Source organism: Rhinolophus ferrumequinum, chromosome 8 (genome assembly GCF_004115265.2).
Source record: "Rhinolophus ferrumequinum isolate MPI-CBG mRhiFer1 chromosome 8, mRhiFer1_v1.p, whole genome shotgun sequence".
Lineage (NCBI taxonomy): Eukaryota > Metazoa > Chordata > Mammalia > Chiroptera > Rhinolophidae > Rhinolophus > Rhinolophus ferrumequinum.
Genome location: NC_046291.1, coordinates 71537966 through 71563472, shown reverse-complemented (window position 1 = coordinate 71563472; position 25507 = coordinate 71537966). Strand labels below are relative to the sequence as shown.

General features: G+C 35.5%; 1 protein-coding gene across 7 annotated transcripts in view; it reads left to right on the top strand.

The window, feature by feature from the left end:
• The window catches only part of MBD5 (methyl-CpG binding domain protein 5), a 375179-nt gene that overhangs the window by 121700 nt on the left and 227972 nt on the right, over positions 1–25507 (top strand). For all 7 annotated transcript variants that reach the window (XM_033113043.1, XM_033113042.1, XM_033113046.1 and 4 more), the window contains exon 2: positions 24195–24288. The gene's annotated coding sequence lies outside the window, so the exon portion shown is untranslated. The remainder of the gene's footprint in view (positions 1–24194; positions 24289–25507) is intronic.

Here is a 25507-nt window from a genome sequence, read left to right as displayed (position 1 = left end):
ATTGAGGTTTTTTTCCTTCCAAACCCATTTTATTAGTTGTTTTAATGATAAATGGATGTTGTGTCTTGTGAAATGATTTTTCTGCATCTATTGATATGATCAAGTGATTTTTATCTTTTATTTTGTTTATGTGGTGTATCACATTGACTGATTTGCCTATGATGAACCATCCTTGTGCCACTGAAATAAACCCCATTTGATCGTGATATGTAATCTTTTTGTTGTTGTATTTGATTTGCTAGTATTTTGTTTAGGATTTTTGCATCTGTATTCATCAGAGATCTTGGTCTGTAGTATTCTTTTGTTGTGTTATCCTTACCAGGTTTTGGTATCAGGGTAATGTTGGCCTCATAAAATGAGGAAGTATTGCCTCTTCTTCAATTTTTTTTGAAGAGTTTGAGGAGGACTGGTATTAAATCATCTTTGAACGTTGGGTAGAATTCACTAGTGAAGCTGTCTGGTCCTGGACTTTGGCTTTTGGGGAGGTTTTGGATGATTATTTCAATTTCCTTACTGTTGATTAGTCTATTTACATTTTCCAGTTCTTCGTGATTCAGCCTAGGAAGGCTATATGTTTCTAAGAACTTGTCTATTTTTTCTCGGTTATTGTTTTTGGTGGCATATAGTGCTACATAGTATTCTCGGATGATCTTTTGTATTTCTGTGGTATCCTAGTAACTTTTTCTTTTCTATGCCTCAGCAGCCCTGTGTGTCCCCACTGGGACCAACCGGACAAGGGGTGGGTGGGCTGGGAGAGGTGGCTGGTAAGTTTGTGGCTTTGTGGCAACTGCCAGACCACGGCTACCTCACCTGTATAGTAGTTCCTCCCTTGTCATTGGAATTAGCCGACTGTGCGTCTGCAGCCCTGGAGCTGTCTCTCCAGTCCTCGGGGCTGTAGCATTCTGCTCTTTAATCCAACATTGCTACCACTTTTTTCTGGGCCTGCTTCCTACACTGGGAAGATGTGGGGGAGGCAGCCAAGCCCCGTGGCTCTGTTTTCTGCCTGGTAGTGAGGGCTGTTAGACTGCAGTGGTCCCACTTGTGTATTTGGCCTTTGCCCCAAGGTCCCTGGCCCATCCTGGGTCCCGCCATACTGTATGCTGACCCCTCAGGCAGTCGTGCTCAGGGCCACAGAGAGTGCACCTGCAGTTGCGCTTCTCCCCTCTCCTGGGACTGCGGTGAACTACGGGATGCGACCTGCTTTGCCCATCTCTGCCCTTCTCTCTTCCCTCCTCCCTTGCTTAGGGAATCTTTTGTTGAATTATAGCTGTTCAATTTGTTGTAACTTCAAGGGGAGATATCAGGGAGCACCCCTCACACCGCTGTGTTTCTGACGTCATTCCTAAGTGGTAGTTATTATTTTGTGCTCCTCGAAAACTACTTTGCCTAAAGTTAGCAGTGACCTAATTATGAAATCCTGTAGGTCCTCTTCTTCCTTTAGTTTAGTTCCTATTACATTTGATACTGTTGAACATCTTGAAATTGTCTCTTTTCTCCTTTTCTAGCCTTCTTCCTACTCTGTTGGTTAGTCCTTTTCAAACTTCTTTGCTTGCTCTTCTTCCTTTGCCCACTTCATAAATATTGGTGTTTCCCAATTTCTATAGGTTTTTAAATTTTTTCTTTTTTTCTACACATTATTCCTCAGTATGATATGCTTCATGGCACCCACTGAAACCTTTTTTTTATCCCCAATTAAATGTCCTAGAGGCATCTCCTAATTGAACGTATCAAAAAATGAACTTGTAATCGTCTTCCACATACATTTTTCTTCCCTCTCTATGTCCAGATGGACAACACTGTTTATTCATTCAGTCAGTCACTAATTAATTAATTAAATATTTACTGAGTGCCTACTACCCTAAGGAAATAGTAGTGAAGTAAACAAATTAACAAATCTTTGCCTCCTCCCTCTTAGGGACATACTTCTAGGGGAAGAGACAAAGCAAATAAATATGTGTGTCTGATGTTGATAAATTCTGTTGAGAAAAACAAAGCAGAGAAGAAAACTAAGGAGAGCCAGGATGAAGATAAAGGTTGCAGTGCTAAGTAGGATGTTTGGGGAAGTCATCACTGAAAAGGTGCTATTTGAGTGAGCAAAGGCGTGAGGTGAGGGAGCGAGCCACGTGGCTACATGAAGGAAGATTGTTCCAGGATGAGGAAACAGAACTTGCACACTGTGAGGCAGGAGTATGCCTGGCCTTTGGGAGTCACAATGAGGTGGTCATCATGCCTGGCTTGTGTGAAGGGGAGAGCAGTAAGAGAGACGTCAGAGCGTTATAGGGAACATGGTTCTGTTGGTCACAGCTACCGATTTTCTTGAAAATTGGAAACTATGCCTTACTACTTAATCTGTCATTCCCATTTCCTTCCCTGCTCTCCCATCTAGTAAGTCACCAAGTTTTATTGATTCCAGCTCCTGTGTTACTCTTCAGTCTACCCTCTTCATTCTCACTGTGTTTGCCTTAGTTCAGGCCTTTATCATTAGTCATTCAACTCATCTGCTGCTAACCTCACACCCCATATTCAGCACTCATTCAAGAGATATTTTTTTTGAACAACCTCTGTGTTCCAGGCCCCCCTAGGTATTATGGATTTCATGGTCATCAAGCTACACATGATCGTTGTCCATACAAAATTCACAGTAACTGGAGAGGAAATCATACAGGCAGTTAGCAACATGGCAGTACAATAAGCGCTTCGAGAAGGGAAGTCCAAGCCGTCTTAGTAGCACATGGCTGATGGGTAGCTCCAACTTATGAGGGTGAATGCAAGCTTTCTAGGAGAATTTATCTCCCTGTTCAGATCCAAAAGATAAGTGGGAGTTAGATCCTCTAAGAGAAAAGAGTTTCCAAATAAAGGGACTACTTGTGCAAGTAACCAGATAAATAGAACCTAACACAGGATAGAGGACAAAGGAGAGGGCTCCATATCAAGCTGGAGACGTATAGAGGAGCCGGATTATGCGGGACATCTTCAGGCCCCATTAAAGTGTGCAGTTAATCTGTCTGCCACCAAAATGATCATTTTAAAACTTCACTGTAATAATTTATCTCCCAGAATTAAAACCCACCAATGATTCCCTGTTGGCTTTAGGTTAAATTCCACTTCTATAATATTGCACACGACGTTCTTTCATTTGACTTTTCCCTCTTCAGCGACAGCTGCCACAGGCCCCACTCTTACTTTATACACCAGCAGTGCGGAACTGCTTGTACTTAGCCCTCAGAAGAAAGAAATTTCAGGTCTCCGGGCCTTAGCTAATACCTAGAAGGCTCTTTGGCCCTTGCCAACCTCATGAATTCATTTTGCCCTTCAAAATTAATCTCAGATACCATCTACTATCGGAATCCTTCCCTGAAAATGCAAACAAAGCTCATCTTTTTCTCTTCTGTGCTACACCCAGTTCTGTGTGATCTTTTCATTGCAGCTATCTCAATCTAGGACAGTTTGCTTCTGAGTTAAACTTCTCTACCGATTTCAGCTCTTTGAGTGTCTATGGATTTTTTTGTTTTTCGTTTTTGTCTATGTATCCTTAGCCCCTAGCATAGTGCCTGGCCCTTAGCTGTACTTAATAAATGTTTAGTGAACTTAATTTATAGAAAGGAAGGCTCAGTTAATTTGACCAAAGATATGAGATTTATAGGAAACAATTAGCATTAATTTATAATTCATTTAAATTGCAAGATTGTCGATAGCACTCAGCACATCTTAGCAAAGGAATCACAGGCGTTTCTAAGACTATCCCACCCAAGTCGATGTGCTGTATGAATCTGAGCTGCATCTCTTTAATTGCATTTGTAATTTAGCAGTATCTTTAGTTATGACTTTCAAAATTTTCTAGGAATCTCCCTATCATACTTTGTGCATTATGATTATTTTCATGGTATTTAGAATTCCTTTACTTTCATTCACATAGAATGATATGATCAGCATTAAATATTTAAATCCTTTCTTAAATTAATATTATTTAAATCAAAATATTTGTTCATTTTTGTTTCCTTATAAATAATGCTGTGAATTTTCCATTTCTGGTTACTATTTTGAAAAAGCCTAGTGTTTTATCATGGACAATAGAATGATTTTACCAATATGGGAATTTAAGTGTCCCAAAAGCATGAAATTAGCCTTTCGGGCACTTCCAGAGACCTTAAATAGTCCCAAGCTCATCCTCATCCAGGCCAAGCCCACGTGTCCCTAAGGGTGTAAAGCCTTTAAAGCATCCACCATAAAAACTACTGCAGATGCCTCTTAGAAAAGCATCTTAGAATTATCTTATCACTGTAGACAGTTCTGAAAAGAAACATAGATAGCAAGTAAATACTTTAAAAATTTAAGATCTTACTAGCAATCACTGGAAATGAAGAAAGATATATTTTTAAACATTTCTCACTGTCAAGATTTTTTTTTAATATTAATAATACACTTGGAAATAAGTGTGCTGTGCAATGTGTTATCTCAGATACTACAGATGAAAGTGTGAATTCGTCTAACTTACACTACTGACACACAGTGTGTATTGAAAACCTTAAAATAGTCATACTCATTAATACCTCAAAATATTCATCCTGATGGAAGTAGAAGGGGTTGTTGCACAACATTGTGAATGCCACTGAATTGTTTACTTTAAAATGATTAATTTATGTTCTGTGAATTTCATCACAAATTATTTTAAAATACGCATCCTAAGGAAATAGTATACAAATGTTAATGAATAGAGATGTTCAGTTCAGTGTTATTTATAATAGCAAAACATTATATACGACATCAATGTTTAATAGATAGGCAGCAGTTATATTGATGTATCTCTATGCGAGACTACTGTGCAGCCATTGCAATGATAGTTAGAAAGGCATTTTAATGAAATGGGCAAATGCTCATGAGAATATGTCACATGAAGAACATCGAAAACAAAATTATACAATTGGACAGCTTTATAAAACAAGCATACATAGAAAAAGATTGGAAGAAGATTGTAAGTGTTCCCTGAGCTGCTTTAAGCACATGAAGCCCTTGTCCCAAGTGTTTATTTTTATTTTATTATTTTTTTAATTTTATAAAATCTCTTTTATTTTTTAATTATTTCATTTTTGCTTTAAGTGTCGTGTGTGTGTGTGCATGTGAGTGCATGCACGCGTGTGGCCTCTTGTTTTTTAGGTTTTATTTTTATTAGTTTCAGGTGTACAAAACAACTTAACGATTACATTTATACCCCTCACAAAGTGGTAACCCCCCTCCCAGCCTGCTACCCCTCTGAAATCATCATATGTAGCTGTTACTGTACCATTGACTATATTCCCTGTACTGTACTTTACATCCCATGACTGTGTGTGTGTGTGTTTAATTATAGTTGACATTCAATATTATTCTACATCAGCTTCAGGTGTACAGTGCAGTGGTCAGGCATCTACACAATCTATGCAGTGATTCCCCCCCCCAATAAGTCCAGTGCCCATTGGTGCAGCCACTATGGAAAACAGTATGGAGATTCCTCAAAAAATTAAAAATAGAACTACCTATGACCCAGCAATTCCACTCCTGGGTATTTATCCAAAGAAATCCAAAACACAAATTTGAAAAAATATGTACACCGCTATGTTTATTGCAGCACTATTCTTAATAGCCAAGATAGGGAAACAACTGAAATGCCCATCAATAGACAATTGAATAAAGAAATTGTAGTACATTTATACAACAGAGTATTACTCTGCTATAAAAAAAGAATAAAATCTTACCATTTGAAACTACATGGATGGACCTCAAAAATAGGCTAAGTGAAATAAGTCAAGACTGAGAAAGACAACTACCATATGACCTCACTTATATGTGGAATCTAAAGAACAGAATAAATGAGCAAACAAAACAGGAGGAGACTCAGAGGTGGAGAAAAAAACTGATGGGAGGGGCGTTTAGGGATAGGGGAGAAGGGGGAGGGATTAGAACTACAAAATGGTCGCCAAGGGTTTAAATGGCAGGTTTTTCCACTGGAGTCTTACAGTTACCTCTATGTTAAGACCTGCAGTCATGGGTACTCTGATTTTGTCAATGGTCTGTTTATTATACTCCAGGCCTTAACCATCATGGTACAAGGAGACAGGAGAGGAGAAAATGTTAACATACTGAATTTGAGGGTTCTATTTGGCAGTTTATACTGTCTTTTAGCTGTAAATAGGTAAAATGGGATTTGGGGAGCCAGCTTGGAACATTATATTTATTGAAAATTTACTGTGTATCAAACAGTATACTAGATATATTCATGTCCTTTATCTCATGTTATGTTCACAAAAACATTGCAAAATAAAAACTGTTTATATACCCACTTTACAGATGGGAAAACAAAAAGTCCAGTGACTGCTCTGGTAGTAAGTTGAGACTTAAACACGAGTACGCTGCTTCCAAATCCATGGTTTGTCTACTGCACAGCACAGCTTTGATTTTTCTGTGCCATGCTGGACATCACCGTCACAAAGCCTCAGATAGGAAGAGTCCACAGTTTGCAAATAAATTGTGTTCTACATGTGTTTCTAAATTAGACGTGTACATATGTAATGACTTTTCTCACAGATACAGCATTAAACTCATTACGATTCAACCCTCAAGAGTGTTTCTCAGGTCTGAATTGGCAAACACTCAGTACTTATAGCACCACTCCCATGCTAATATTTACTGAAATTTTCCATGTGCCGGGCACCATACTAAATTCTTTATATAATAACTCTTTTAATCGTCTCAACAACCCTAGTAAATACCAATAGTATTATACATGTTTTCATATAAGGAAGGTGAAGCACAAGGTCACACAGGTAATGAGTACCAAAGCGAAGGTTTGAATCCAGGCTGTCTGAGCTTGCACTGGCTTTAGTATCCTTTGTAACATGGTGTTCCAGGCAGCCACTGTGTAATTCAAATTGGTGCTCAAGAAGAAATATGTTTGCTGTTTAAAATTTGTCTCTGTTCGAAGAGTATGTAATGCACAATAGCTCTCAACCCCAGCTACACATCAGAAACACCTGTAGGGTTTTCCATGCAGATAGAGGCCCAATCCAACTGTGGACACAGTGAATCCACAGTTGGATTCACTGTCTTCTGGGGTAGATTATGGGTGTCTGTGTTAAGATGTTCCACATTGATTTTGGTGTACAGTTGTCCCATGTGCACATGAAGCAAATGGAATTGTCACGGTATCTCAGGCTCACGTATCCAAAAGTTTACTATATAACATTTGTGAAAGTGTTAAGCAAGGTAGTATTGCTTATTGATTGGTAGTGTAGGCTCTGGAGCTAGACTTCCTGATTACGGTGTAATTTTGTTCCTTTGAGCATATGACTTAATTTGTCTAAACCTTAGTTTCTTCATGCATGAAATAGGGTAAGTTTTGTTAAGTAACAGAGTTGTGAGGATGGAGAGAATAGATGCAATGAAAGCATTTCAGCACAGTGCCTGACACAGAGTAACTCCCGAAAGTTTAAGGTAGTTACATCAATATACACTGATATTACAGTAAAGAGTGTGAATAGTGTAGTCATTGCATGCTATGCAGAACCACCACCACGCTTGGGATCAGCTGAGAAGGCTTCCCAAAGATAGTATTTTCAGAGGTGATGTGAAATGTGACAGGCAGCTGTTGAGTGTTGATTGGGGTCGTTCCAAGACATAGGATGTATTGTAGGAGATATCTTTGCGAAGGATAAGCAGAAGGAGTTCGAGATTTTTGTTCAAAGTTATAATTAGGGGTAGACTTGCATCTAAGCTGCTTAGTATTGCGTGTTGAATCTCAGTCCACCGTAATTTAATTTGCTTTATATCAGTTCTTTAAGAATTACAGAGATGTTGTTACTCTCCTTCCTCTTTCAGTGACTAAAAACATTGTGTAAATGTTCTTGGTCATTGAACTAGCTGTCCCATAGACTCTCTGCGTTACCCCTTTAATAGGAAATAACTGAAACCCCCAAAACCCAAGTGACAATTTTATTACTATTTTTGTTGTTGTTTGTTGTTGTTATTGTTTTGGAATTGCGAATACATTTCTACCTTCAAAAACCATATAGTAAATGGAACTAACTAGATTCCTAGGGCATTGCTCCCACAGATCGCACCACCCTAGTCACCTGTGCAAAGGGAGGCCTTGTTTGATTTTGGATCATTGCTGATAACTACATCACTGGAAAGGAGAGGAACCTATACAAAAGAGATTTCCAGAGGGAGTGTACATTTTACCACATTGTTGAGCCTTGCATGCCGTTTCTATTCTGTAATGATATTTTGAAAAAAACGTGCTATGTTACTAAAGCAGCTATTATATATCAGTATGTCACAATGATATGTAAAAACATTCATTTCCTACAACTCTTAATCTTAAACTTTTCCCACTCATAATTTTCCTTTGTCCCAGTTTTCTCACTTTTTTCTATTTTAATATATGATGCTGATATTTAATAAGCTACCTCAATCTCAATAATAAAACAGATAAATAGATAAATCTAAAATGTGATAAATCTTAATTTTGACACAACTGTTAGCCATTATCAGGGGTATCACAAGAGAATGTGAAAAGATGGAATAAAAGACTAGAGTTGAGTTCATAGTTTAACTCTGCAATTTTCCAATCCAGGGCCAGAACTTTGGCCTCTCTTAGTCTCTCAGTTTTCTCATCTGCGAAAAGAGGTTGATAGCACGGATACCCTGCAATTTAGTGGTGATTAAATCACATTATATTTGGGATCGTGTATGTCGTAAACTGGAAACTTAGTTAACTGTTAGTTGAATACAGATAGGATTTTCACAGGCTGGGAAACACATTTTTAGTTTTGTCCCTTTAAATCTGTAATTTGTTACAGATTGTCCCGTTGACTAGGAATATGAGTCTACAAATTCTAGATTCTGAGCACCTTGTTTGTGATGCCCTAAGAATTGCCATGTTTGTCCTGTGCCCATGGAGCTTCCTCTGGAGCGGGAGGCGTATTCCCTGAGCCTCCATGGTACCTCGATGCCAGTAGACAGTATCCATGGCAGGAGGAAGTCATCCTCCCAGCCTCCAAAGCAGGAACCTAAAACATATTTTCTTATGTAAGCTCTGCTCTAAATAGGGTTAATTTGTCATGGTTTCCCCAAAAAATTATTTGACTCTTAGCATAATTAAACACTGTACATTTGTGAGGCTATAACTGTACTCTCCGTATTTCTTATTGTAAATAATCCTTTCCCTCAGGTGAATCTAGACTGAGTTTATGGAGACCTGTCTATGTTAGCCATCATTCTGAGTCAGTGTTTTGAAGACTGGAACTTCCTTCAACCTGTTCCATGTCCAAGCCAAAAAACTCTGTACCGAGAGGTCTTGTAATAAAGTAATATTATATTGTTGCTTAAAAACCTTTTATGTATTGATGAACAGCCATAGAAGCGTTTTTCTCATGTTGTTTATATGTAGTTTTGGAGAGGAGTTCAAAAGAGTAAAGACAGTAGAGAAAAAAAAGAAGAAAAACTTTGGGTTAGCATGCTGGGGTATTTTTTAAAAGATATGTCAAGTCACTTCTCCCCTTTACCACAGTTGGCTTAATTGTAGAAGGAATGGCCTAGAAAATGTCTCTGTCTTTGAGACTGTGACTTATAAATATAAAAAGAATTGTGGTAATTAAGTCCATAAGAACTATAGCCAAGACATAGTTCTTAATACATAGTCATATACACACACCTTTTCTCAACTAGTAAGAAAATTAGTTAAAAGTAGAGATACAGATTTGAAATATGTTCATGTTGGGAGGTGGTACAGCGCTGATAATACTTGCTACAAGTATTATTTATGTGGCGGTATTGTGTTGTGGAATTCAAATGAAAAGCTCTGCAAATTATAAAAAGCCTATGTTAATAGTTTGAAATTATTTGTGAAAAGGATGTCTGAGAGGAAATGAGATTTGGATCCTAGCCCTTCTATCACTGACGCTAACCTTTGACAAGTCAACTTTTTAGCTCTATTTTCTCGAAAATAAAGGCAAGGTCTAAGGGATTGCTAATCCTTCCAGCTGTACATTTCTATTATTCTTTGTTATTAAAATTTGAGATGAAAAGAAATTAGTCATACTGTACATAAAATTAATATTTTAGTGAGACTTATTAATAGTATAATTTTATATTGCAGCTGGTCTTTTAAAAATATAAAAATAATAATTTTATTCTTTTTTTTCTAAGTGTTGACTGCTTTATGTGCTATATTTATTTACCAGACTTTTTCATTTTGAGAAGGAAAATATTTTTCTTAGGTGAATATCTTAACCCTTCTCACTTCCTGCTACCTCCCCCCAACTTCCCAACCCCAAAGTACCCTTCCCATACACACACACTTTAAGAGTAAGTGTGACAACCACAGAACCCACAGAGTAGGTTCAGTGCGACCCCGACAAATTCTGGGGCACTACTTTCTACAGTAGAAATAGACCAACGCTTGGCAACTATGTTAAGAAAATATAATTCAGAAGAAATAAATATATGCGTAATTGCCCCCAAATAGTATGATTTATAGCATAACACAGTGTAAGTGGAAATGTCGTTTCTTCACTTTCACCCACACTTGCTTTCCACCTTTTTTTTCCTCTGTTCTCTGCAAAAAGTAATGACAACTACAAATCAGCTACAAATATTTGTCTTGGATCAGATACATAGTTTACAAACACTTAGCTTTTTAACTGATATGTTTAGCTTTCGGAAGATCATGACTCTCTAATAAACCCACATGGGGGGCAGTATGTGACAGAGATGCCCCTTGCTGACCCACAGAGCTCAGTCTGTTTTAGCTGTCCAGGTGGCTGTAAACTCTAATCCAGAGTGAGACATTAAGCAGAGTGAAGGTCCAGAAAGAATTCATCAGAGTTGGCATCTCATTGACCAAAGCAACTTTGGCATTATGGTGAGGCCAGCATCTGGACTTGAGCTCTCCTGATTGCACCTGTCACCTGACCCCAGGAAACAGAAGTGCTGTGGAGCACTCCAAAAGAAGGAGGCCCTACGATTCAAGTCAAACGAACCTGAGAGAAACCAGGAAGTACTTTAAAGCTGAGGAAGAATTCAGACTTGAATAAGAGAAATTTTACTTAGGTCGCTGAAGTGTGGTTTTCTTGGAGAAAGTATTTGTGGATCCTCCAAATGACTTTAATCCGTAGTAGCTGTGGGTTGTTTTTTTTTTTTTTTTTTTTTTTTTTTTGCAGGGGAGAGTGTGTGTTTGTTTTTATGGCATATGCCTTCTAGTTACCGTAGGAATGTAGCCATTTGCTAGGGCAACAGGCCAGGCTGATTATTGGGGATGATGTTTCATATCCATTCTTCTGGTGGGGTGTTTGTCCTTGCAATACTCATAGTTGAGGACATTATTGGAATCTGTAAAGATTATTTATTGAAAGAGTTAAATCATAGGCTGATATTCCTTGAGCTTATGTATATTACCTAGTATCGTAGTTCCAGGCTCATATTTGTTTTTGAATTGAGAAGTTAGAAACTACCTTATTACTACTAATACCTAGATAGTGTCAGCATACTTTGAGCTTCCAAGGAAAACTGGTTCACCAAAATTTCACCAACATTCAGGGCTAAGTTTACTTCGTCAGAACGATCGCTGTGGTGATTGGGAGTGGGGTACCTAAAGGTTTTGCTGATATGATAGATAATGTGGTACTCTGTCTCCATGCTTTTGTAGCCCCTTTCATTTTGTGCACATCCACCTTCCAAAGGCCGGCACCTGTACCTATGCCAGAGGACTCCTTTGAGCTGCCGGATGCACTGAGGGAAGACCTATAGCAATAACTGACAAGTTTCAGCTTCCTTGGCCCTGGCTTAGACAATTCTGAGACATGTATCTTGCACCATTTGCCAGTGTCCTCCATGGGATTAAGTTTCAGGTGGCTTCTGTGATAGCTAGTGTAATAATGTACCCTGTATTACCTGCCTGTCCCTGCCTCTCTTAACCACCTTTCCCACTGCCCTGCCAGTTACTCTAAACCTCCCAAATAAATCATGTACACCTCAGTCATGGTCTCAGCTCTGGTTCCTTGGAAACCCTACTAAGAGCTACCTATCAAACCCAAAGATGAGAATTCTTCCCGTTGTATGCTGTTATTATAAATTGTTTGAGAAAATGGACAGTTATAAAGCTGATATATTTAAATTTGTTTAGGACTGAAAATATTATAGATCCCTCGCCTTTGTGTGTGTGTGTGCCCCTAACTTAAAATTACTAGCCAACAAATCTAGTAAAAATTAAGAAAAGTATTAAGTAAAAGGATCTTACTTATATGGTCATCACTTTTTATTAAAATTCTAGTAATAATTTTAAAATACTTAAATCAATATAAATAGTAAATTCCTAACACAGGAACTAAGGAAAAAAATGTATTTTAACCAAACAATTGAATATAATTATAATGAAAAAATGCACTGAGACCTATAGTCTAAACTAAAACAAACTTTAGTAGCCTTAAAATGTTCAGATATAAGTATTTAGGTGTACATAAATATGCTTAAGAATTGAAAACAAAATAGTAAAGTAATATGACCCTAAGACACTAGAAAATAGTATTCAGAGTTCTCAATATACTAAATAAATGAATAAAATACTTAACAGCCACCTTAAAACCAAAAATAAAATGTAATAAAATGCTCAAATGAAAATATTAAGAGCAATCTAAAAATTCTGTGAGTGTTAGTTAGATGGAAACCATTTTAGCACACCAAAATCTGAATTTAAAAAGCAATCTTTCAAAGCCAGAAATGGTCACAGAACATTCAGAGGAGTCCAAAGGATAAAAAGAAGACCTGGTGTAGTCTGAAGAAGATGGGAGTCAGGCGATGGTGGCTGAGTTTTACCCCCTTGGAACATTCTCTTGATCTATGGGAAAGGTGGCAGGCAAGAGCCTGGTCACTGTTGAGAATCCAGTTTTGGGAGCTCAGACCAATATGAGTGGCCTAAGGCCTGTTTGCAAACTGTCTTTAAAAAGACACTGAAAACTGTCTTCCTATGTTTTCTTCTAGGAGTTTTATGGTTTCAGATCTTACATTTAAGTGTTTAATCCATTTTGAATTTATTCTTGTATATGGTATAAGGAGATATACCAGCTTCATTTTTTTTTTTTGCATGTGTCTATCCCGGTTTCCCAGCACCATTTATTGAATAGACTGTCTTTACCCCACCGTAAATTCTTGCTTCCATTGTCATAGATAGAATAAATGACCATATAGGCATGGATTTATTTCTGGGCTCTCTGTTCTGTTCCATTGATCTATGTGTCTGTTTTTATGCCAGTACCATGCTGTTTTGATTACTGTAGCCTTGTAGTATAATTTGATGTTACAAGAAGCAGAGTACAGCATTAGGAATAGAGACAATGGAAATGTAATGGCTGTGTGCGATGTCAGAGGGGTAGTAGATGGGGGGCGGGGGTTATCACTGTGTGAGGGATATAAATGATAAATGTCTATTACATTGTTTTGTACACCTGAAACTAATAAAAAATAATGATGATTTTAAAAAGGACTGAAACAAGAGGGAAAAAATCAAGCCCATGTCTCAGAACCTAGACTTCCTGTTGCGTTTCCCATCCTTTTAGTAGTACTTTGTAAAAGCTTGTGATAGGTATGTAAATAAGAACAGCAAACGTAACTGAGGAGCTTTAGTTGTGATTAAGAACCCATGATAGCAGGATTTAAAAGCCTTTGACATTGGACAGCCCACTTTCTATCTCCATAAGTCTCATCTGCCTCAGCCTGCTTTTCCTGGAGCCACCTGCATGCAAGATAAATTCAGTACGCTTCTTTCTCCTTTTGCTCTGTTTGACCAGTTTTGTTTATGTCACAGGTTGAGAAACTAGCATGTATTTTTCCCAGTGTTTTGATTTTTATAAACCTTATATGTGTTATGATTCACTTAACTCCAAAGACAACATTGTTTAATGAGTGGGACCATAGGCCCTTGAGCCTGATTGCGGGTCTAATGCTGACAGTGCCACTTACTGATGCGACCTAGACCATGATAAGAGCATACTATTCCGTGAGGCTGTTTGAGCACTAAATAACTTAAATGTAAAATTCCTACAGTAATACCTAACATGCATGAATGCTCAATAATTTTTTTTCATGTATGAGAACAGTACATTATGGATAAAATTGGAATTTATAAAATGGTTGCCATGCATAACTGTTTTTATATAATGATTATTATCGGGAAAATGCATTCTAATCACCAGTTTACCAACTTCAAAAATGAATGTGTGAGGCATAACCCATTTGTGAGTAAAGGATTACAGTTTTTGCTTATTTTTCCATGGAGTATTTACTGTTTCCATGTGCTGATAAACACTTTATGTCATTTCAGGCAATCCACAATCAGCCCTACTAGGTAGCTAGCACTAACTCCCTTTCAAAAAAGGAAGTTGAAACTTCAGCAAGGCCCAGGGATGTATGCCGGTAGTAGAGCTGCTATAATGTACTCTGACTCAAAGCTTCCACTACTTTCCCTGCCTTACTAAGAGGAGAGGTTCTAAATGTTCAGCAATTGGTACGGCATGGGCACCAACCAATCAGAGCAGATGCCAAGGTCTTGGAAGCCTCCTGCTCTGCCAGATATTATCTCATTAGAGGTTAGAACTTGGAGAAGTCTTGGTGGGGGAGATGGCCCTAGAGAAGGAGACATGCGGAGAGGTTGGAGCAGTCAGTGGCCATTTTGCACCTAGTATGGAAGTCTTCTACTCTTTAGTATTTTAACAACTAGTACAGCCACACTGTTCATTCTGACCAAACAGTAGCTATAGCAAAATAGGTAATTATGATGTACCTAATGTTTTATATAATTAGGTATATAAAATTTTAAATACTGTATTTTTGTTTTTATGTTGTTTATTTTAAAGACACATTTAGGATCAGGCGTAATTGAGAATTTCTTCCTTAAGATTTCTGCTAAACTATTATTACATAAATATCTGCTTTTTCAATTACGTTGGTTGGTTGATGAATTGATAAATTGCCAGTTAACATAGATTGTCTTTATTTTCAGGTTAGCCATTTTTTAAAAATTACAAACTTGCAATAATTTGGTGGGGGAAAATTATTAAGCTATTGTAAATAACATAAAGGACTTTGTTGGTTTGCTTTTTTTCTACATGTGAATTTGCTGTCATTTATAACCTTCTTCTTGTTATATCTTCTTTCTGCACATCCAAGAAGAATAAAACAATGATGATTTTTACCTAATAATCCACATAGTGTATGTTCAAATTTGCTAAAAACCTAATCTCTTAATTTCATAAACTGGGAGAAACAGAAATTACTGATAGCATTTATTTCACTTGCACCTTCTTTTGTATAGTAGAACTATTATTTGAAATACAGATTTTAGGCAATGAATAAATTGTTTCTTAGTTTGTATTGCAGTATTTCATGGAATTAGATCTGTTAGGTCTAATGCTTTTAATTTGAACTGTATGTAATTTCAATATTCAGCCTTTTTTGAACAATGAAAAGAACAATTTCACCTAGTTCAATCCAATAGAGAGGTATCTATTGCCAACATATGGACTGCTTTGAGATAATTTATTTTTATTATTTTCTATATGAATGAACTGAATATTTCATTCTATTTTTTGCTTCAATTGCTCTGTTTCCACTATCCAATCAATAGGTATTTTAAAGTACTTATTATTTAATTTTTACTGAACATGAACCCAACATACTGTTTTACTTGTACATATTGATCTGCAGCTTACTGTGCCAAGTTAAAATTCTTATATGTATATTTATATAGGGTGCATTTTATTATATCTGTGTCTGCAGTGATATCTATAGCTATATTCTCGGTGCTAAGTAACCATCAGAAAATCACAGCAGTATAAATGCCAGCAATATAGGGAACATTTAATATTTGATTAATTTTAAATAGCAGCTGAACCTATATGTGAGATGGGGTATTAAGACTTAAATCACTCAGAGCAAAATATCCTGGTTTAAACATTTTTATAGTTATTTTTCTACACAGTCATTTCAATTCATTTTAAACACAGAGATGATGTAGCAAATTTCTGAAAATCACTTCACATTTCATCTGTATAGTTTTGGTTTTGCCACCTTTTGAAAAATCTAAGATGATATTCCATTTTCTTTTGTACACCTCCAGAAAGAAACTTGACAGGGCGGTCCTCTAAACCTGAAAAATCTCTAATAAACGAGAGTTACTGAGAAGCTCTTTTTGGTTGCACTGCTCACGCTCAGATTTCATGTTTTCATCTCTGAATTATCTTTCACTGAGTCAATAATGACCCCATCTTTGTTTACTCCTGGAAGTAATTTGTGTAATACAGACATCTTTTCCGTTTATGAGGATTTTAGTCTTGTGTCAGTGTGTTATTTTCTCTAACAAAACTACATTATTTGGCAGGTCGGCATAAAATTGAGCCGTTCTTGGTAGGATTTGAAATATTTTTCTCTTTCGATAAAAGATAGCTATTTCCAGGGATCATAAAATCAGGCATTACTGCTGACTCACAGAATTCTTCGCGTGATAAGGTTTCTTTTGCTGTTAGGAGGGCCTGCACCAAAAATCTGCAGAAAGCCTGAGCCTTGTGTTTCCTCCAAGCATTGACAGCTTTGATACTCTATAGTCACATTAACCTCCTCTGCAGACATCACTAAGGATCATACTTCTACATATTCTTCTCTGCATTTATTTGCATTTTTCTCCTTGTCATTTTATTCTTTCAATATGATGTCACGTGGGGACTTCTCCACCTTCTTACACAGAATTCTAACACTTGCTCTCTTTTTGTTTCTGTTGGAAATTATGGTAGAATTTGATTTGGTTATGTAGGGTGTTTTCATTTTCTTTTTTCCTCCATTTGTTTCCTTTATAACTTTGATATTTTCCCATGATGCAGCTACTTGTTGCTTTTTTGTCAGTTATGTCTCTTCCCTTAGCTTAGGATAATTCTTTGAGGATTTATTTTCATTAAGAAGGGCTTTACAGTTTGGAGGGTTTGTTTTGTTTTGTTGTTTTTTGTTTGATAATTTGAAATGTCACTTTGGCTGAAGTATGTATTGTATAAAAAGATTATGCTTTACATTATTAATGCCATAAACATTGGAAGGAGGATGTTTACGTATTACAGAACATTTTAAAAGTTTTATAGCATAAATTTGATGTTTGCCTATAAGCAGTTTACATCCTGATTTTAATAATCTGTAGCTGCATTTTGAAGCTGCTTATTTAAAAAATATCTACAAGAGATCAGTTTTTAATCCGTATGCACATACTTTAATTTTATATTTATTTAAATATTTTCTATATGTTAATTTAAATATACCTTCTCTCTAATATAGCTTTCTCTAAAATTAGTCTTAATTAGCAAGTACTAATTAATGATTCTACCGTATCTTATTACTTTTTTAACTTACATGATTTTCTTTTGTATTTATATAGAGAACATCTTTTAAAAAGACTTTTTTCTGAATTCTGATTCAGTGTTTTCTGCTTAAGCTTCTAGAACACCTAGTAATTTCTTCAGTTCAATACAATGGAATTGCTTTTAGACTTATTATCTTTGTTACTACCATGTAAATACAGCATTATGGCTCATTCTGGATCTGGATTTCTTTTTAAGCATTGAAGTAGATTTATGTAGCTTCATGAAATCTATCTTTATAATAATGTTTTTCTTAGGGATCATAGTATCTTTTGTGTCAAATGCCCAAAAATATTATCATAGCACCATTAAAATACTTCAAAATATGTGAAACTTCTTTAAGGTCTCCTAAATTTTGTGCACAAAATCAATAGTTTCTCTCTCTCTCTCTCTCTCTCTCTCTCTCTCTCTCTCTCTCTCTGTCTCTCTCTCTCTCTCTCACAGACCCACACACACGGTCATGGACCCATATTCTATTTCATTAACAGCAGAAACATTATTTTTTGTAGGGCTAAATTCCAGTTCTTTTGCATTTTTTTTTATTTTGTGGCATGAATCATCATCACTTCCAAGGCATTTGTTTTGTTCTTTATGTTGGCCCACCATCAGTTTATAGTGTTGTGCTTGTTTTAACCTTGGGGTTATTTAATGTGTTAGGTAATAAATTACTGACTCAACTAATGCCTATATTTTGCAATATTGCTTTAGAATTTTAAAAAATAATATCCTTTTAAATGTTTGAATATCTGTTGTCTGCCTCCAAAGGGGGCAGTACAACTTTGGTGTTTGACTTGTGAATGCTTTTTTTTCAAAGCATTCTTCACTTGTTTGCTCCTGAAATTACTTGGGATTCCTAATCATAGATTTATAGCATCATGGAGTTGGAAGGGACCTTCAAGGTTACCATGTTTCAAGGGGATTTAAAGCATACCCTCAGATGTTGAAATTCCTTCTTTTAAATGCCTATCTTTTGTCCAACAATTCCATCTACACTTTTAGCATAATCCTGAACATTAAAATCAGAAAGCGTCGTCCCCGTTGCTTCCCTTCCCTTCTTTCTTCTCCTCAGTAGAACTTTCTAGCTTTGGAAAATAGTTCATTTCTAGCATTCTGGAAATGGAGGCAACTCCTGTTGGTGATGATAATGAGAAAAAGAGGAATATGATGTTTTAGAAAAGAAAATGGAGGCATTGTCAGTGGTAGTGATATTTTTAAGGAAGCCATGAAAAAAGATAAAGGAGGGATATAGAGCTAGAAATGTGTAAGAGGGACTACTGACTCAGGACTCAATAAAGGCAAGAGACAGGACCTGAGAAGAAACGAGGAAGATCCCATTTACATCATCCTAGTGACAAACTTCTAACAGTGCCAGCGTGTGGAGGGAGGCAGAGAGCAACGTCACTAGTATATTTATTATTTCCAAAAGTAAAATGGCTTTATAAAATACGATAAAGCTATAAAATAGTTTTATAGTGTATTTCTGTATACTGCCAGAGAAGAAGTCCTTGAAAAGTTCTAGCACATGGAAGGATAAATGGAAATGATTGCTTTCATTTTTTTCTTCGTTCCGTTCAGTGTAAACCTAGTCACATAAACCTTCATATTCACATGACTTCAGTCCCCCGGTCCTGTTTTTTCTCTACAAAATACTCATTTTCTCAAACTTAAATTCTCGATCCATAATGGTTTTCAAGAACCTTCTTTTTGAGGTTGGGAGAGACTATATAGAATTAGAATAATAAATGAACTGCCAGCCCATTTACTGGGTTCCAATCCTATTTAGTTCATTAATTGTCTAATAAGCCCAACAGGAAAAGAAGACAAGGTCAAATTTATTGTTGCCACAATGTGAACATGCATGTTCTGATACTGTATTTGGCAAAATATTACATCCAATTCTTTGTCTCCAACAAGGTCAGCTTGTAAGGTGTCTGTGTATTAGTGTACCCAAAAATCACTCACTGGTAGTCCCCAAATAACAAATGTAATTAAGGTGGTCTGTCAAAACCAAATTAATTATTTTTTCCAGCTGATGAGATACCCTGTCCAGATCAGATGGACATTTTTAGAGAATGCCGGTGGGGTCGGGTATGAGGAAAAAGTATTGCTTCTTTTTCTTTCTCTAATGAAAATATGTCATTTACTATTAATACCTTGAAGAGCCTGGTTATTATCAGCTTTCATAGAGAGAACTCCAGTTGCTTTGGACTTTAAAATAGTTCTTTACTGAAGCCAGATCATCTGGACAAGTTGCAAGAGGGCTTAATTTGGTGGATACGATCTAGAATTACCTGTGGTTCTTTGTTTTTTCTAACTTATTTGGGAATACCCAGTAATGGACTGTTAACGCTGTTTACCACAAAAATAGAATAATTACATTAAAACCATAAATAGAAGTTATGCAAGGTCCACTAAAAGACTAATCTGTAATAATCTTAGTAATAGTCCTAAGTGGTACTAAGCAATAGCTTGAATATGTTCAGACTAAGATTATCCTCTGTGATAAAAGCAGTTGAGAAAATAAATCTTCCATGGATTCATGATTAGAGCTCTTGTTAGACTGAAAACATTTGGAGTCTTTAAAACAGCAAACATAGGCTACAGATATTTTTAATTCTTTCAGTACTTGTTTTCTGGTGAAATAAAATATTTATACTTTGTGGGATTTTATTTTATTCTATAATTTCTTACTATGATCTGTTTCCAATCAGCCATATATGAAATTTGTGAATTAGAATTTTTTTTTAAAGTCACCTATCAAATCAGAATGAAGGGGATCTTGAGGGCTATGAAACTGCATCCTGCTAATGCTATGGAAGTAATCACCTCTAAAAGTTTAGGTTTGGATATAGGCCCCAGGGCACAGGGAACTAGAAAGCATGTTTTCATCCTATAAAAACTACCATACTTTAAAATTAGGAGTGCAGTAATATTTTAAGAAGGCATCATTTTTCATTTAAAAAGATAGAAAAATGTGAGTTAAATCCATACATTTTATATCCCAATATTGAATCATACTTAATGGATCTTAGTCAGAATAGGCTATAGAACATTATATTCAGAAACAAGGCAGGTCTTTTAAGATAAACCCTTAGTCTCACAGAGGACTTATCATGGAAATTGTGCAGAAATATTAATAGGAAGTATGTAGAGCTAAATGAGGACTTAGAAAGCATCTTTTTTTGAGGAAGAAGGATTGGAAATGGGACACCCTGGCATTTTCCTTTCAGTGGGAAACCTGATAAACCTTGCAAAAGATTGGAAGGTGTAAGGCAGAAATTTATATGAAGATACATTAGGTAAGGCTTCCAGAACTCCTGGAAATTTTAGTTTAATGGATGGGGCCTTCAGGAAATGCTATAGTTAATTGTAGACTGCGTGAGTTTGGAAACCAGCTCTGCCAGTTATTAGCAAGTTAATCTCTCTGTTCCTCAGTTTCCTTATCTATAAAATGTAGATAATAATAGCATTTCTTAGGATTGTTGTGAGGATTAATTAATGCTACTTAAAATTTAGCAAGCAATAATGTTAGTTTTTATTAGTGTATTTGAAAGCAAGGAGGAAGTTTTAGCAACTTAATGACAACTGTTTGAGATACTTAACAATGTCTATTATGTAAAAGTTTGTATTTTTAATTATTAAAGGTTATATATATATATATAGATTGAATTCTTTTGTGATGTAGAGTATTATGTGATTTACAGAGTTATTAGTTCTTACAAAAATATGTAGTTTTCCTAAGGAAATACTAAACTGTATTCCCTGTGACTTCTGTGTTAAGTATATTTAAATAAAGCCCAATTTATTGAAAACAAATGTTAATTCTTGTTAATTCACTTGTTATTAATAATGGTAATTATTACACCATTACTCTCAGTTAACCAAAATTATCTGGATTATGGGACATTAAGAGAGTTATCTGTGGTAGTTCTCAGAACAGATGGGAAAGTTCATGCAGCATATGGAAATTGCAATTTTAAAATCGTTCATAGTAATAAAGTATATTAAAGAGAAAAGCTGGATGCCTTGCCCAATCATTTAAAAATACTAAACTTCAATTACTAGAAAAGCCAACAACTAAAATCATCACATATTTATTAAATGTTTTAAGGCTGGGACTTGCTGGGAAATTACAATCTAGTTGAGAGAATAAGACAAACACGCCACATCTTAAATAATAACAAAAGATAGAAATAAGGGACCATCAGTGAGTACCTGATTAATTAGCTAAGTCATTTGTACTAAATAGTGTAGGAAATCAGAAGAGAAAGAGATTTTAGTGTCAGATTGATGGAAATTTCCTTCAAGGAGGAAGCAATATTTGAGCCAAGTTTTGGTTAACCAAGAGATGCAAGATAAACAGCAGAAGGTGGCTGGGGTCTGATAGCAGAAGATCAAGTCTTGCCAAAAGACACCGGGACTTCATTTCATGGCCGCAAACCACAGAGGCAGATGTGCATCCCATCCTGTAGATTTGAGAAGTGGAATAGCTAGCTCCTTATCTGTGAAGACACTTGGGAAGTCCATGACTGTTTACCAGCCATTAAGCAGCCCTAGGCCTGGGGCAAACATCAACTGTAGTCATTAGCTGAAGATTGATGTTCACTTAATAGAAAAACCTGAAATCTTTAGAGGCACATGCATGTAGAAAGAATACTTCATTGGGAGCACTTCCAAACTAGGTAGGTAAGAGAAAATAAGTACAGTTGCTTTCAAGGTTTAGCAGTTATTGAGGGCACCATCCTTATGTACAGCAGTCTCTGATATTTACCTCTGTTTATTAGACTTTTCTTTTTTAGAAAGAATCTAAAGAGTATGTGTGTATGAATATATTATTTTTATTGCAAAGTATTTCTGGACTCTTGTTTATAAGAATTTTCACAACTAAAATGTTAACAACTTATTTCATGTTCTTTTTAGTAAGTTATATTAGTGTGTGTGTGTTTTTGAGGGAACTAATTCGAGAATTTTTCTTTAAAAAAAATTGGCTCTAAATTTAAACAAAGCAAATGATGCTAGAAGAGCTTTTTCCCCCTACTAAATTAAAGACAAAAACTTTTAATTCTGAGAGATTGAGAGTGTGTTTCTAGTTATATATGAGGTTCTAGGTTAAATTTTCCTTGTAGAATAAAACCTAAATTTGCCTTTTTTGCCACAAGTAGTGTATTGATTACCTGCAGTTTACTTAGGAGGAGAGAAAAGCTTACAAAACATATAATCCATAAACATCATTTTAGTTTACCTACATTGATTTATTGCTGAAGTCCTATTTCTTACCCAGTGGGTCTTGAGATTATCTGTTAATATAAGAAATACAATCTTAGAATATAACTCAAGAAATATTTTTATAAATGGTAGCAATGAAGGTCGATGAGTAGTCAGTGTTCATAAATACTCAAAGCACTGTTTTACAGAAACTTTAGACTTTTGCATTATAATTACCAGAGATGTCTTTAAAAATAGAGAATTCGTGTCCTTAGACTAGTGTCTCTGGGCATCTTACTTCGGAATCTACATTTTTAAAGTAGTATGTTTGGTCCTTAAGTTCATTATAGTTTGAGATTCACTGCAACCACCATTTATATCATGCTTAGATCCATACAATCTAAGATATTACATAGTTGTTGAGGTACATTTATGTGTTAATGTGTGTCATGGAAGCTTTGAAGTCATTTTATTAGTAGTTAGATTAGCAAGTATCTGAGTAGTTCTCAAGAACTTTGCAGATAGTATTTTTTTTTTAAGTTGTGTCTTATTAGTTAATCTGTAGAAATGAGGTCAAAACTTGCAGGAGATTGTTTCTTACCTGAAAAACAGATATCCTTCCTTAATGGTTTCAAAAAATACCTAAACCCTGGCCCCACATCATACCAATTAAATCAAAATATCTACGGAATAGACTGAGTCTCGGTACATGTAAGAGTTCCAGGTGTTTTTAATGTGCAGCTGCAACTGAGAAGCAAGGATCTACACAGATAACCAAAAGAGCAACGATGTTGTTAATCCAAAATTTTTGATATTTGGCTTGGGAATCCATAGTACTCAAAAACCATATACTAAAGGTATAACACTGTAGCATCCAAATCCTGTTTCCAAAATGGCTTTTCTCTGGCTGATTTTTAAAAACCAAAGGAAATCAGAATCAAATTCTTTCAGCAAAGAACATTTTCTCTGGATGATCCCAATTCTCTAATAGAGGCAACTTCTCTTTAAAAACCTCTACTCAGCTTCACTAGGTTGGAGTAAAGTACTGACTGGACAGTTTAAATGATAAGGGGATAAAATTTTGACTGTTACATGAAGAGAGAATATTTAACTAGTTGAGCTCTATGATTTGGGCCTTTATAGGCAACTCAAATGTAATCAAGAATATTTTTTAATTATCTGTTTTGAATAAGGAAATTATCTTCTAGAGTGGGGATATGTGCATGTAGGACATCAGAATCAATGTGTTTAAAATTATATTTCTTAAAAATGTTCATAGAAAGTAGGTAGCCAAATAAAATTATTACTATAGGACGTGCTAAACTTTATGACATGGATCAAAATGTATGTTCCACAGAACTTTCTGATTCTTCTGAAGTGAAAAATCTCATTATTGTTACATTTATTTACATAAAACATGTCCTATAATATACACCTCCCTTTGCCCAAACTTATTAAAGAAGGTCTTAAAGAATAATTTCAAGATCTGCTTTTGTATTTAAAATAAAGGAAACAATATTTATAACCTCAAATTTATAATACTTTCTTATGTTTCTCTTTTAGATGCTCATTAAGGATATCAGTTTCTGCATGTGGGAAGTAGATGTTGAAGGTTATATGGTTTACAGACAAGATCTATAAAAGATAGACACTCAAGGTAAGTAATAACTATAGCCTCATAAATAATCTGATTTAAATGGTTAGGATTGCCAGATTGTAATTGGACTTATTACTAAACTTGCTTCCTTTTTATCACTGGCTCTGTCTAAGTGATCATATCACCTCATTCATTCATATGCAGACACAAATTTTTATGTTTTAATGCCATCTTGATAGGGAGTATCAGATTTCATTTATAACAGGCAGTTGATAAAATTGATATGTTGTTACGGAAGAGTGCAAACCAATTAACAATGGCTTCCATCAAAACTGTGAGCATAATTCAGTCATTTTAGAGTTTAACTTGAAAAAATGAACAAAACTACTATCTACTGGCCCTTTTTAATGAATTCATGAATCAGTTCGTTAACCATGTTAAAGAACTTGTTCTTTAACCACTCCAAAAACCCTGTCATAGTTTCAAATATTCATAGCATTACCTCTGAATACCAAACCTTCTATCACTATTTCTTGAGTCTCCAAAGATTTGTCTTGACCTATCATATCCTTTCACTTAGCATGTTCTATTCATGCCTCTGATGACATGTTTACATTACTAAATAAATTTTGGAATATATTTTGGGAAAATTATGAGTGAGATATGAGGGGTACAAGGTGCAAAAAATAAATAATGTTGCCTGTCAGGTGTGCACAATGGAAACTTGGAGAGTGTGTCACGTGTATATGGGGCATTTTGTTCAGCTCTAGAATCCTTTCTAAGTGGGATTAAGAGACCAGTAAAATCGTATCTTGTTTTTTTCTGAAGAAACCAGAAGTACTGATTTTGAAAAGTTCTAATTTTTCAATATCAGCATAAAGTTTTGCCTGTGGAAAAAAATCTACTTTTGCCATTGTGAACAGAAAAAGAAAGTCTATAGCCTCTGGTAGGGGAATTTTTTCCCTTTGTTCTATTTTTCTTTATTCTTTCAGAATGCAAGTACTTAAAATCTATTTTTTTCGCCTTAATTTGTGGTTAGCAGCTTCGTGATTTTGCCAGTTTTCTTTGATGAATATTATTGTCAGAAATGACTTCTCTTGAAAATATAAATGATATTATTTTAAAATAATTTCTATAGTTATATATGGTGAGTTGGTTACTTGGAACAGCTATTCAATTGTTTTTTGAATTATAATAAGTAGACAATTATTTTTGTAGTTCTTTCATCTCCACAGTCTAAAACAGATCCTTCTAATTAAAGAAAAAACAAAGGAATTTT